We start from the raw sequence: 14000 nt of genomic DNA on the forward strand, positions 1-14000 counted from the left end.
CTAGCAAGACCAGAGACTGTCCTGAACATTTTGATATGTAACACATGGGGTGCCATGTTATAACAAGAACATTTCAAATGTGATTTAAGGAGATATCTAAAAATCGAGAAAACACCCTTAGACTCCAGAGGGTTAAATGGCTGGTTGCACTTATTGTAAGCTAAATGAAATGTAACGTAAAGGGAAATATCTGTTTGTGTGTGTGTGTGCAGGTTCTGGGACTTCAGTATGAACCCTCCTCTTCTGGAAACTGTGGAGCATCACTCAGAGTTTGTGTGTGGACTGGACTTTAATCTGCATATCCCCAACCAGGTAACACAAGTCTTGCAATATTTACATTTCCCCCCCATTTGATTTCCAGATACTTACATCCAAGGGTGTAACTTTGGTTTGAGAAGTGGGGGGGACACAAAACAGGGGGTCCTCCGCAATGAAATATTTTCTCAATTTAATTCCATTTCCTGCCTTTCTACAAATATATTAGGGACTATAGTGTTAACAAATCCAAGAAAAATGTGTAGTGTATATAATGAGTGTGCACACTTATCTAGTATCCTATCCATGTGAACCTGTTTTATTTGTGATTACCTGACATCCTCTAGGGGGGTCCGGGGGCATGCACCCCGGGAAGATTTGTTTCTTTAAATTGAAGTTGAATGCATCAATCTGGTGCACTTTGAGGGCAACATTAAGAGATTTATGGATACAGCTCTCAACACTCATATGAAACAGAACTGTATATATTTCAATAATCAAAAAGCCATTAGAATATGCTCACAACCAATAACAAATCATTGATAAACTCCTCTCTCCTATCTTTATCTTACCTAGTCTGCATTTTTTCTTTTTATTTATGCATATTTGACTAATCACTCCCCTTTCAAACTGTGTTTTTTATTTTTGTACTGACCTATAGTACACATTGGAAGGATTTCTTAACTTATTTTATATACAACTATATATTACATAGATGGAAATATTTGTTTACATCGATGACCAAACCGTTTGAGACCCACTGAGATAACTAGACTAAAGTTTACAACCTAATCACTCCGAGAGTCCTTTACCTCCCTGAGCTGACGTTATCTCTCTCAGTCCGACAGGAGAGGACTCTCCCTCTCCTTATTGTTGAAACAGCTTCTAATCTCCGTTAGCTCCGAGCTAGCACCAGATGCTAACAACAACCCACGTAACTCTCTCAGTCTCTCTCTCTCTCTCTCTCTGTGTCTCTCTCTCTCTGTCTCTCTCTCTCTGTGTCTCTCTCTCTCTGTCTCTCTCTCTCTGTCTCTCTCTCTCTCTATTTGTCTCTCTCTCTCTCTCAGTCACTCAAAGTCCGACAGGAAAGAGCTCTCCCTCTCCTTATTGTTGAAACAGCTACTAATCTCCATTAGCTCCGAGCTAGCACCAAATGCTAACAACAACCCCCGTAACTCTCTATGTCTCTCTGTCTCTCTCTCTTTCTATCTCTCTCTCACAAGATGCGCTCGTGCCACACACACACAGACGCTCCTCCGTGACGATGACCGCTTGCGTAAAATTTTTTAAAAAAAGAAAAAAAATTAAAAAGTGGGGGGGACACAAATGGGATTTTGAAAAGTGGGGGGGACATGTCCCCCCTGTCCCCAGTGGAAATTACGCCCATGCTTACATCTTGGAAACCAAACACACTCTGCGTCCACATCTGTTTATCCATCTGTGTTTGAGTGTGTGCTGTTTGTCCTGAAATGGTGCCATCCATCAGTGTGTGTGTGCACATTAGCTTAACCCACACACAGTAACACACAGTCACACACACTAAGCTGTGTGTGGACATGTGTTGGGTAGATTTGTCGTGAATTGAAAAGGCCACTCGTGTCTAATTCAGTTTTTCGGCTCATTTGAACAGACGCTATGTCTCTCTCTCAACGTGCGTGGGGAAAATGTTGCGAAAAATATACTTGGTTGGACTTTACGATTGGGAAATAAGTTTTAGAATTAGCAGCAGTAGTTAGCAGGCTTTGTTAGGTTATTACTCAGTCTGTTTACTCTCTATTTCCCCTAATATTAGTCCCTTACAAATACTCACTAAAGCACCAAATGTGGATTAGTACACAGCTGAAAATAGTCCCCAACAAAAAGTCACTAAAGCACCAAATGTGGATTAGTACGCCACAGAAAATAGTCACTCACAAAACTCAATAAAGCACAAGATGTGGATTAATCCGCCGCTGAAAATACTCCCTGACAAATACTCACTACGCACCACATAGGGATTAATCTACTGTTGCAAAAAGCAGGAGAGGACTCTTTAAAGTAGAGACACTACATACTGATATACACCTGAACATCAGCAGGAGAGGACTCTTTAAAGTAGAGACACTACATACTGATATACACCTGAACATCAGAGGAAAATGTGATGGAAATTAAATCAAGCAGAGATAAGTGCGTGGGAAAAAAAGACTTTTGGTTCGACGTCGTGATTGGAAATTAGTTTTAAAATCAGCTGCTGGCTTTGCAAGTTTATCACAGTCTGTTTACTCTCTATTTCCCCCTAATTACTGATTGATAATGAATAATTCATTAATCTGATATATTCTGTTTACCTATTAGACTTTTCTGTATCAAGGACACTGTATTCCCATATCTTAGGATCATTGGGAAATGATTCAGGTTGTTCAGGTTTTACGACTTTATCACTCCTACCTTACTGCGTCATTTTGAAACTCTTCCAGCCTTTTTAATGTCATGTAGAGTATCTTCATCTGACCCTGATCTGAAGAAGCTCTGCATGTTTTACTCCATTAAACTTAAGCGGTGCGTACACCCCGCTCACCATTTCACAGAACGTACCATTAGTTTTGAGATTGATTTCTTCCCCTCGGGGTAGTCATCAGATTCAGTTCATGTCAGCAACACTTTGGAAATCCACTTTCAGGTGAGACAGGTTACAAAAAACTCTTCCATGAGACTCTAACACCCAATAAGTGGAGCGTCTGCCAGACAGAAACTTTAATTTCGCGGATTAATCCGCCGCTGAAAATAGTCCCCATCAAATAATCCCCGTTTAATAGTTCCCGTCAAATAGTGCTCGTCAAATAGTTCCCGCCAAATAGTCCCCGTCAAATAGTTCCCGTCAAATAGTCCCCGTCAAATAGTCCCCGTCTAATAGTCCCCGTCTAATAGTCCCCGTCAAATAGTCCCCGTCTAATAGTCCCCGTCTAATAGTCCCCGTCAAATAGTCCCGTCTAATAGTCCCCGTCTAATAGTCCCCGTCTAATAGTCCCCGTCTAATAGTCCCCGTCAAATAGTCCCCGTCTAATAGTCCCCGTCTAATAGTCCCCGTCTAATAGTCCCCGTCTAATAGTCGCCGTCTAATAGTCCCCGTCTAATAGTCCCCGTCAAATAGTCGCCGTCAAATAGTCCCCGTCTAATAGTCCCCGTCTAATAGTCGCCGTCTAATAGTCCCCGTCTAATAGTCCCCGTCAAATAGTCCCCGTCAAATAGTCCCCGTCTAATAGTCCCCGTCTAATAGTCCCCGTCTAATAGTCCCCGTCAAATAGTCGCCGTCAAATAGTCCCCGTCTAATAGTCCCCGTCTAATAGTCGCCGTCTAATAGTCCCCGTCTAATAGTCCCCGTCAAATAGTCCCCGTCAAATAGTCCCCGTCTAATAGTCGCCGTCTAATAGTCCCCGTCTAATAGTCCCCGTCTAATAGTCCCCGTCAAATAGTCCCCGTCTAATAGTCCCCGTCAAATAGTCCCCGTCAAATAGTCCCCGTCTAATAGTCCCCGTCTAATAGTCCCCGTCTAATAGTCGCCGTCTAATAGTCCCCGTCTAATAGTCCCCGTCAAATAGTCCCCGTCAAATAGTCCCCGTCTAATAGTCACAATTGGACCAAACATGGATTCATCCGCCGCTGAAAATAGTCCCCATCAAATAATCCCCGTTTAATAGTTCCCGTCAAATAGTGCTCGTCAAATAGTTCCCGCCAAATAGTCCCCGTCAAATAGTTCCCGTCAAATAGTCCCCGTCAAATAGTCCCCGTCTAATAGTCCCCGTCTAATAGTCCCCGTCTAATAGTCCCCGTCAAATAGTCCCCGTCTAATAGTCCCCGTCTAATAGTCCCCGTCAAATAGTCCCCGTCTAATAGTCCCCGTCTAATAGTCCCCGTCAAATAGTCCCCGTCTAATAGTCCCCGTCTAATAGTCCCCGTCAAATAGTCCCGTCTAATAGTCCCCGTCTAATAGTCCCCGTCTAATAGTCCCCGTCAAATAGTCCCCGTCAAATAGTCCCCGTCTAATAGTCCCCGTCTAATAGTCCCCGTCAAATAGTCCCCGTCTAATAGTCCCCGTCTAATAGTCCCCGTCAAATAGTCCCGTCTAATAGTCCCCGTCTAATAGTCCCCGTCTAATAGTCCCCGTCAAATAGTCCCCGTCAAATAGTCCCCGTCTAATAGTCCCCGTCTAATAGTCCCCGTCAAATAGTCCCCGTCTAATAGTCCCCGTCTAATAGTCCCCGTCAAATAGTCCCCGTCTAATAGTCCCCGTCAAATAGTCCCCGTCTAATAGTCCCCGTCTAATAGTCCCCGTCTAATAGTCCCCGTCTAATAGTCCCCGTCTAATAGTCCCCGTCTAATAGTCACAATTGGACCAAATATGGATTAATTCTCAGCTGAAAAAAGTCCTCAACAAATCCACACATTTCTGCATTTCTGTTTGATGATAACTTGTGATTAAGGATTTACTGAGCATGTTTTAAACACAAATCTATATATTTGTGTTTTTTTAAGTTTTGAGTGGGCTTGGATCCGAGAGCCACGGACAGGAAGTCAGAAAATATGGCGTCAAATTGTTGGTTTTCCTTTTTTTGTGCGAGTTGTTTTGACGCCAACCTTCCTGCGTCACTTCACCCCTTCCCTCTACGCCTTTATCTCCACAACATGGACCTTTTCATCGTGCGTTTTCACAGGAAACCAATAATTGCTTGCTGGAAAAACAGAGTAGGGACTTTTTCCATGCTCGGATAATGACGAGGTGGAAGTGCGTACACGATAAACCGGGATTGAACCCACAACGTCACAATCAACGTCAGTCAGTTTCCCACAGCAACCAATCACAGCGCTCACACACACACACAGTTTGACTCATTATGTGTGTGTCTATAGCAGAGATAATGAGCTGTGTGTGTGTGTGTGTGTGTGTGTGTGTGTGTGTGTGTGTGTGTGTGTGTGTGTGTGTGTGTGTGTGTGTGTGTGTGTGTGTGTGTGTGTGTGTGTGTGTGTGTGTGTGTGTGTGTGTGTGTGTGTGTGTGTGTGTGTGTGTGTGTGTGTGTGTGTGTGTGTGTGTGTGTGTGTGTGTGTGTGTGTGTGTGTGTGTGTGTGTGTGTGTGTGTGTGTGTGTGTGCGTGTGTAAGAAGAGGCAACAACAGTAATGAGTTGTATTGTTAGTTTTGTTGATATCAGACATGTCATTACAGAGAAGCAGGATGTAAAACACACACACACACACACACACACACACAATAGTCCCTAACAAATCTCAATAAAGCACCAAATATGGATAAATCCGCCGCTGAAAATAGTCCCTAACAAATAGTCTAAATGTGTGATTTTCACTGCAGGTGTGGTGAGTCTCAAGCTGCACTAACTACGATGGGATGCAGCTAAATGTTTTTACATTTCGTTGAAAGAACTCCGGATGAACTCACATCATTTCCTCCAACATGGCTTTCATCAGGTGTCATCAGGCTAATCTGCTGCAACATAAACATATCAAACTTTTCTTCTCACACTTCTTGTTTTGTCTCTGAAGCATTCTCCTTTCATCTCCAGAAGGGATCCTTCTTTTCTCTCGTCTGATTTTGTGTTTTTTTATTCCTCGGCTATCAGTGCTAACTTGCTCTTATCACCACTTCTTCTAACCACTTTATGCCCTAACCATTTACTCTATTATCTCTCTCTCACACACACACACACACACACACACACACACACACACACACACACACACACACACACACACACACACACACACACACACACACACACACACACACACACACACACACACACACACACACACACACACACACACACACACACACACACACATATACACACACCGTACACACACAGTCTTTAACTGGTGTTATCCAGGCGTAGCCACACGTGTCTGATGGATCACCTTCCCTTACAGCGCTGCAGGCCAAACCACACACACAAACGCACGCACGCACGCACGCACGCACACACACACACACACACACGCACACACACACACAAACCAAGTATAAAGAACCTTTCCTCTGTGTGTGTGACAGAGATAAGGTGATATATCAAACAGGAATGCACGATTAAAAGCATTCACAGCTTTGTAAGTTGGCCTTTTTACAATAAAACTCGTATAAATGAGGCAGTTACATTTGTGAGCTGAAACATAATGCTATCTGCAGTGCAGTACTAATACTAATTGTATTAGGACTGCTACTACTACTACTACTACTACTGGTTGGTAGTAAGCATACAGTCGCATTAACACCTTTCTACATAGTGTTATTAGAAGGATAAGTCTTTGGTTATTAGATATTGTTCATATCAGACGCCCACATTTAGGTTGATGCCGTCTTTACCGAAATACACATCTCTATTGGTTAGCTGGCTTTCTCTGTTGTGATTGGTTAGAACTGCTTACAGATGTTGCTCTACTTTCGGACATTTAAAAGGAGACAAATATTTGTTTAGTTGCAATAATTTGATATTTCAATACATTTCTTAAAGTACTTTCTGCCATTTTAGCGACAAACATAAAAAAAACAAATCTTCTGTAATTTCTCGCTCTACAAATGTGAGGAGTATGAATATTCTGAACTACTTTAGAGACAAAACAGTTAAAATGATTCAGAATCCAGTTGCAATGATTTCATTATTTAGTACATTTCTTATATTTTGCATTACTCTCTGCATTTTAACGACAAAACAGATCATCTATAATGAAAACCCTGATTAATTGCCGCCCTATTGGATACTTTCATTTGGTATTTTAAAAATAAAAGCACTAAGAAGCATATGTTTGTGTGTATGCAGATGACACTCCTTTAAACTATTGTCCTTGAAGTATCACAGAGCTGTCACTCAAAGCACCGTTACCATGACGGTTGAACAGTGATAACTTTACTGTACTGAATGAGCGCTTATGGCTTATTGGTCTTTTCATTCTTTCTTCATTCATCTTTCTCTCGTTATTAGAAATGAAAAACTGACATTTAAGAAGACGTTAAAGAGTCAGACTTTGAACCGCTGTTATCTTCCCTTTAGTCGTCCTCCTCGTTGCACGTCTTTCTTTCTCTTTCTTTGAGCTTTGCTGCAGTGTTGGCCGCTGTGTGAGCCTTTCCATTACGGCCGGCTGTTAATTAAAGAAGGGCATTCCTCTCCTCGATGGCTGACTCACTGCACGACCACTTTGCTTACTCATGCCCTACAGAGCGTGTGGACTCACTGATTCAGAGAGCAGGACTTAAGAGGGGAAGCCTGATGGTTATTAGGGAGATGATGAAATGAATATGTGTGCAGAGCAAACACATGATGAAAAGCAGGGGTTTTCAAAGAAGGCCAGATTTAATAATGTTAATATGCTCGGGGGCCAGTAGTCCCTTCTGACATTTTTTAAACATACAAATACTCTGTTATATCACACTTTTCTGTGTCACAATTATCTTTATAGGCAAGCGTGAACAACTCTAAAGAAACGCAGAAAAGTCCGCCCAGGTTTTACCGCGGATCCACCGAAAACAAAAGAAACCAGGAAATACCGCCAAGAAATACAGCGTCTTTATCAGAAAAGGCAAACTCAAACATTATCGTCTTAAATTGCCGTCGTAACACTTGTCAATTTCCCGTACTCACTGTGCGCCAACCAGCTAGCGGGCCATGAATAATACAGCAAATCAACAGCAATTGGACTGCATTTAGATCTTTTCCAGTCTTCCACATGTATATTTTCTATTTTTTTAATGCTATTTTATTTATATTTCAGATGTTTACATTTTGGATTGTTTTTTTCTTGTCTTTAATTTCCCTAATGTACAATGCCTTGTCTTTTTATGCTGCTGCAACGCAAACATTTCCCAAATTGGGATCAGATAAGGTTTATTTAGTTAATAAACAATACACTAAGGGTTTGGTGTCTATGTGGGATAACCCAAGTTATTCTCGAGGTGTCACATGCAATGATACACGCCTTATTCTCATTGGTGACGATTGAAAAAAGACCAGAAACTTACGCTTTATGGGAACAATACCTCAGAAGCTTTGGTTGACAGACGGACAGTTTTCAGGACTAGTAAACGGTCAGTCAGCTGTCACCATAATCTAAGACCCTGAAAGAGCAGAGATGTTTCTGTATCGTTATCTTGGTGGCTTTACAGTTTGCAGAGGGGGTTGTAGTCGACACCCACATGAAAACATCTTCTATGCTGCAATTTGACCTCTAAATCATTTGCTTACGATGAAGGATCGGTAGCAGTAACAATGTTTCTCACTCGTAGATTATTGTCCAAAACAAAGTTCCTGGCCATGCTAGCAGTGTCTCCTGAGGGACGTCAATGTACATTTGTTGGTTGGACCAGCGTCAGACTGAACTCCATCACCAGCTGTTGAATAGATTGACATGAAATGTGGTTCATGTTGCCTTCAGGATGAATTCTAATGAGCTTCTGACTTTTCATCTAGCGCCAACTTGAAGTCATCGAGAGAGAGATGACATTAGCATTCACATAACTGCTGTGCTTCACAGTTAGCAAGACTTCAACAATTAGCCTTCAAAAATATAATATGCTAATTAGTTATTAGTTAATAATCGGTTCGTAAGTAACATTGTTATCAGCTTCTAACACATGGAGGGATTTAAGATAAGACAGGAAGTACTTTATTGATCCCAATTTGGGATTTGTATGCGTTGCAGCAGCATCAAAAGACATGGCATTGTACATTAAAAATAAAAAATAGAAATAAACAATCCAAAATGTAAACATCTCAAATAGAAATAAAATAGCATTAAAAAAAGTAGAAAATATACATGTTGATTTACAAATGTACAGTTACAAAATATAAAGCAGGATATTATACATAAGTATGTGAGGAATGGAATATTATCATACCTGACAAATCCAGACATTTAAAGAAATCACTTTGACTTTTCCGATGGATATTCATCAGTATTGTAAATGTTATATAAACCAGAACAATTCATTGATATATCTAGAAAATAATAGGCAGATTCATAACAATCAAATAAATCCCTAGATTTCTTTCTATCTTGTGTTGAGACAGACAAACCAACCTCGATTCAGGAAAAGCAAAACTGTTTCCTGAAAGTAAGGTTTATCAGAAATGTTTCCGCTTTTTTCATCCATAAAAATGGCATCTCTTTCTAATCTAAATCTGACTGTGTAGGACCTATAGAGGATGTTGAATGTTGTACAGATGATAAAGCCATCTGAGATAAACATATTTTATTTTTGGCCACTGATATCAGGCTGGATTCAGACAACTAAATCCTCAAAGTGAACAAAGACAGATGTTGGTTAATCATGAATAAAACACACTTTATTTGATCTTTTAATGTATTTTCAATAGTTTTGTCGGGAAAGACCATTCAAACCCCGTGCGATGCATCAGCGAACAGTTCTATATCAGGAAACAGATGTGACGGGTAGAATAGACTTTGACAGACTTTGAACAACCCCTGTCTGTCACAGTGACGGATTATAATTTATTATGGCACAAACTCTGCTGACATGTTAATACGTTTCCTCTGCGGAGCTTTTTTCTGATTGGAAGCTTTTTGGACATTCATACCTAAAAAGAATCGTGAAAAACTGCAGCTGAGCGACAGCAAGGATCAAGATTTCTGTCCGTTTGGATTCCAACCAGTAAATATGTTTTTATAACACCACATCCCCCTCCACAGCTTCACAAAGCCACTTCTATCAGCTGTGACGATATGAATAATACACATCATTAAAAGAATAATGAGGTGGCTTTGTGTCTTTAATGGTGAAAGTGAAGTGGAACCAGAGTTTGTCTTTGAGCAGAAAACGCTGTGTGTTCTGCAGCCAGGACGCATGACAGAGGGAAAAGGTGTCATTCAGATGATAGCCTCGTCCCCACAGAGGCATGTTTTACAGATGATAGCCACTTCCCCACAGAGGCATGTTTTACAGATGATAGCCACGTCCCAACAGAGGCATGTTTTACAGGTGATAGCCACGTCCCGCTTGATTAGGAAAAAGAGGTGGAGACACAGCTGTTATTTTTCCTTCACTGCAAACGTCTTGAAATTATTATTAAATATTATTATTATATTGAATTAAATGTAAATAGAACACTTACAGAAAAATTGGTTAAATTCTGTTATCAATTAATTGATGAGTTATTTGGTTTATTAGCTGTTAGAAAATGTTTTGAACATTTTCCAAAGCTTATGGGGGTAGGTTTCAGACCAAACCTTCTATTGTTTTTCATTTTTATACTCGTTCACTCTCTTAATAGAGACAGAGATTGCGCCTTAACCAAAACTTAAATGCATGCAAACCCCTGTCTTCCTGTGTGGGCCCAAATGGTGGTTGGTAGCCTTTTTGTTCAGCAGTTACAGGTGAAATCATAAGCTTTTGGACCTTATGAACTTAAAGGTGGGGTAGGTAATTCACTTCAGAAACACTTGTTGTTATATTCCATGGAATGCTCTTAACATCCCGATAGCAATGAATATATTAAATGCTTTGACAATAAATACATACAAAAAATTCTTCTGTGGAAGCCGTGGTACTGTAAAAATACCGGCTAAAATAACTGGATGGCCTACCTGCCTGTCAGCCTTCCATCTGTGCACAAACTTATCTCGTGCCCTCATTGGTCATGTGCGCGTTCGTGTGTGTTGGAGGAGGGGCTCTGTAAGGATGTCTGAAGGAAGTGGCAGATTTTCTCCGGTTGTGTACTTTCAAATTCTAGCGCACTCGAGCTGGTTTCTCCATTCTTACCTACCCTACCTTTAATGTCTTAAATTGCACGCATGAAAACTGTTTGTGATGCAAAGATTGGACCACTAGATGACGAAAATGCTGCAAAAAACCTTAACAATTCTAAAATAATGTAGATTTACAATGAGTAAGAGTTTATACCAATGTTGCAGCTGAGTGTCCTTATTAATATATTCTCACTAAAACGAATACCCTCTATCACATGTTATATTTCTCAGTTTGACCTTTTCCCCAAGAGAAACATGATTAAAGGTTACACTCTGCATTGTTTTGCCTCGAGACAGGAGTATACATTAGAGGAGAAGGATGAAAGCAAAGAGATTAATTGCTCTCGATGAGGAACGTCTGATGCAAAATATCTTATAGAGAGTCACAGTGATAGAGTATGTTCTGCCACTGCTGGAAAGAGAGGAAGAGACAACAAAAATGGATGATAAAGAGGGACAGGAGACAGATGTTCGTCTTTACAGGAGTCCAGCGGCTGATACTGATAATGGAAGGTAATTTAGGACGAACACTTTGATGTAAGTGTGTGCCAGAGGAGGTCAGGTTATTTCACTTGCACTTAGAAAACAGGACCACACTCTCTGCAGAGAAACTGTGTGTGTGTCCTTGTGTGTGTGTTCACCCTGTCACTGCACTATACTTAATAGCATTCAGCCCTCATGGTCATAAAGGAGCTTTTCACTGGATTCTGGTAGAAATTATGTAGGTTTTCTGAATGAGAATTTCGGTTTTTGCCAAGTAGGTTTTGACATACGAGGAATTCTTTGGTTTATAAAGGTGCAGACATACTGTATACTAAGAATGAGAAATTGAGACGTACAAATGTGCACAAATATTGAAATATTACAAAGAATATTGAAAACAACATGATTCAAATTGTTTTAATGTTAAACAAGAGGGTGTTATATGCTAAACAGATGGTAAAGCCCAGTGTTATTGGTTATATTTGGCTTTATAAATGGGGGCTTTGCATACATGAACACAGAAAGAGAAGTTATGTGAAAGAAATCACAATTTCAACAATTGAAAAGGCTATTATAACCATGCAGACAAGGCAGAACATTGAAAACATGCCAATTCAAATGTATGTGCAGGATATCTGAATTTCAAAGGCATGATACATCTCAATTGTGGCAAACATCAAAACCAAAAACATTGTTTTGTATTTAAAGTAGTCTACAGCTATGCTAGCAGCTTTGTAGAGACTTATGCTAATAATGTATCCTCTGGGGACTTGGCTAGTGACAAAGACAGACTTTTTATCAACAGTATTCAGGTAATGTCCTCAGGTATACCATATGTCTCTAAAGGTGTGTGTTGTGTTGTGTTTTCTGCAGGTGGTGGACTGTTCCTGGGATGAGACGGTGAAGATCTACACACCTGCCTGTCTGTCTGCAGGAACACAAAGTACAGCACGTTAGAACACACACACACACACACACACACACACACACACACACACTGACACACACGTTTGCTTTCATTTTCTGAAGGTTATTTTCATATGTTTTGGAGTCTTTTCAATCTTTATAACATCCACAATGAACATTATGTAACTACTTTACCTAAACAAATGTGTTATGTCATGGTATTATGCACCAAGAATGCCTGTTCTTGCACAATGTACCTTAGGTTAGCATGTCTTACAATTTTGTAACTTCTGTAAATTAATTTGGTAAAACTAGATCATACTTTACGGGAAAAAAAATGTTTCTGGTTATCCATCTGATTTCCTCTGCCTGTTCTGCGTCAACTCTTTGTGATTCCCAGAGTTTTGATGAACATAAAGCTTTTCTTGTTGCTGAAGTAACACTAACTACCTTTAAGATAAACCACCGTTAGCTAGTTAGCTTTTAGCTCAGATAGCTGTGCTGCCCGAACTGTTTTAGCAATTTTATCTGCCTTGCTGTCTCATGTTGTTTGCAAAGTTGTAGACTTGCTAATTCTTGAACATCAGTAATGTAATCATAACAATGAAAAGTGTTAAGTAACAACTGTTCATATTTTCAACAGCGATTAAAAGGTAATTACCCTCCAAAACTGTAGGGGGCGCTAAATATAAATACATAACTTTATTTAAACTATAGTTCTTATATTTTCTAATATTTCACAGATTTTCCACAAGCTTTCCATTGCTTTTATTTCAAAGCATCTTTATTTAGCCCTTTCCCTGCTGGCCCACCTGCCACACACACATACAATCTGGGGACCACTGCCAAAACGATAACTTTTTAACTGCCTAACCCCAGTGCTTTTTCTTATATCTGACCTTAACTAGTCCTAATAATGACCATGAACTTAAAAAACAAATCTTATCCCTAAAATGTAAAGTTTTCTTGCTGTCCCCATAAGGAAATTCCCTGTTGTAGTCCCCACAAAGGGGTGAAAACAAACACACACACGCATCATCAGCAGGCGATTTGCACTTTAACTTAATTCCCAAACGATTCAAAATGTTCAATCCAAGCTTGGTCGTGTTGACTTTCCTGTGAATGAATTATGTAAATCATAATGTCTTTATGATCCATAACATCCATGTGATTATGTGTTTCTGTTTTATCTCACTGATACTCTGTTTGACTGAAGAAAACAAAATGTAAACTGTGACTAATTTCACCGCTGAAATGCCATCAGTGCAGATGTGTTAGTGGATGATGATCTGTACGTGCAGTGCCTTCAATAAAAATGCAAATATCATATGAAGATGATATCGAGGGTAATGCTCTACGAGTCGCAAACACACAATGCTGCAATCAAGAGAACATTTTCATTCAGACGTTTAGGAAGGACATTTTTAAAGGATATTCCAAAATATCAATTTTAACAAGAGCAGAAAAATATTTAAGAGGCCCTATTATGCTTTTGGGGTTTTCTATTTCCTGTAGTGTGTTCTATAGGTGCATGTAACTGGTATGAAAAGGCTGCAAAGGGGGTTTCTCTACCACACATTTAATGTAATAATCTTAATAATAACATTTA

The 14000-nt window shown here is 40.0% G+C and overlaps 1 long non-coding RNA gene across 1 annotated transcript; it reads left to right on the top strand.

The window, feature by feature from the left end:
- Positions 1-215: 215 nt before the first annotated feature.
- Positions 216-13724, top strand: LOC117471254. The gene is made up of 2 exons (XR_004554780.1): positions 216-312; positions 12359-13724. It is a non-coding gene; the product is annotated as an uncharacterized LOC117471254 (long non-coding RNA).
- The last annotated feature ends 276 nt before the right edge of the window (positions 13725-14000 follow it).

The sequence above is a fragment of the Trematomus bernacchii genome, unplaced genomic scaffold (assembly GCF_902827165.1).
Source record: "Trematomus bernacchii unplaced genomic scaffold, fTreBer1.1, whole genome shotgun sequence".
NCBI classification, from domain to species: domain Eukaryota; kingdom Metazoa; phylum Chordata; class Actinopteri; order Perciformes; family Nototheniidae; genus Trematomus; species Trematomus bernacchii.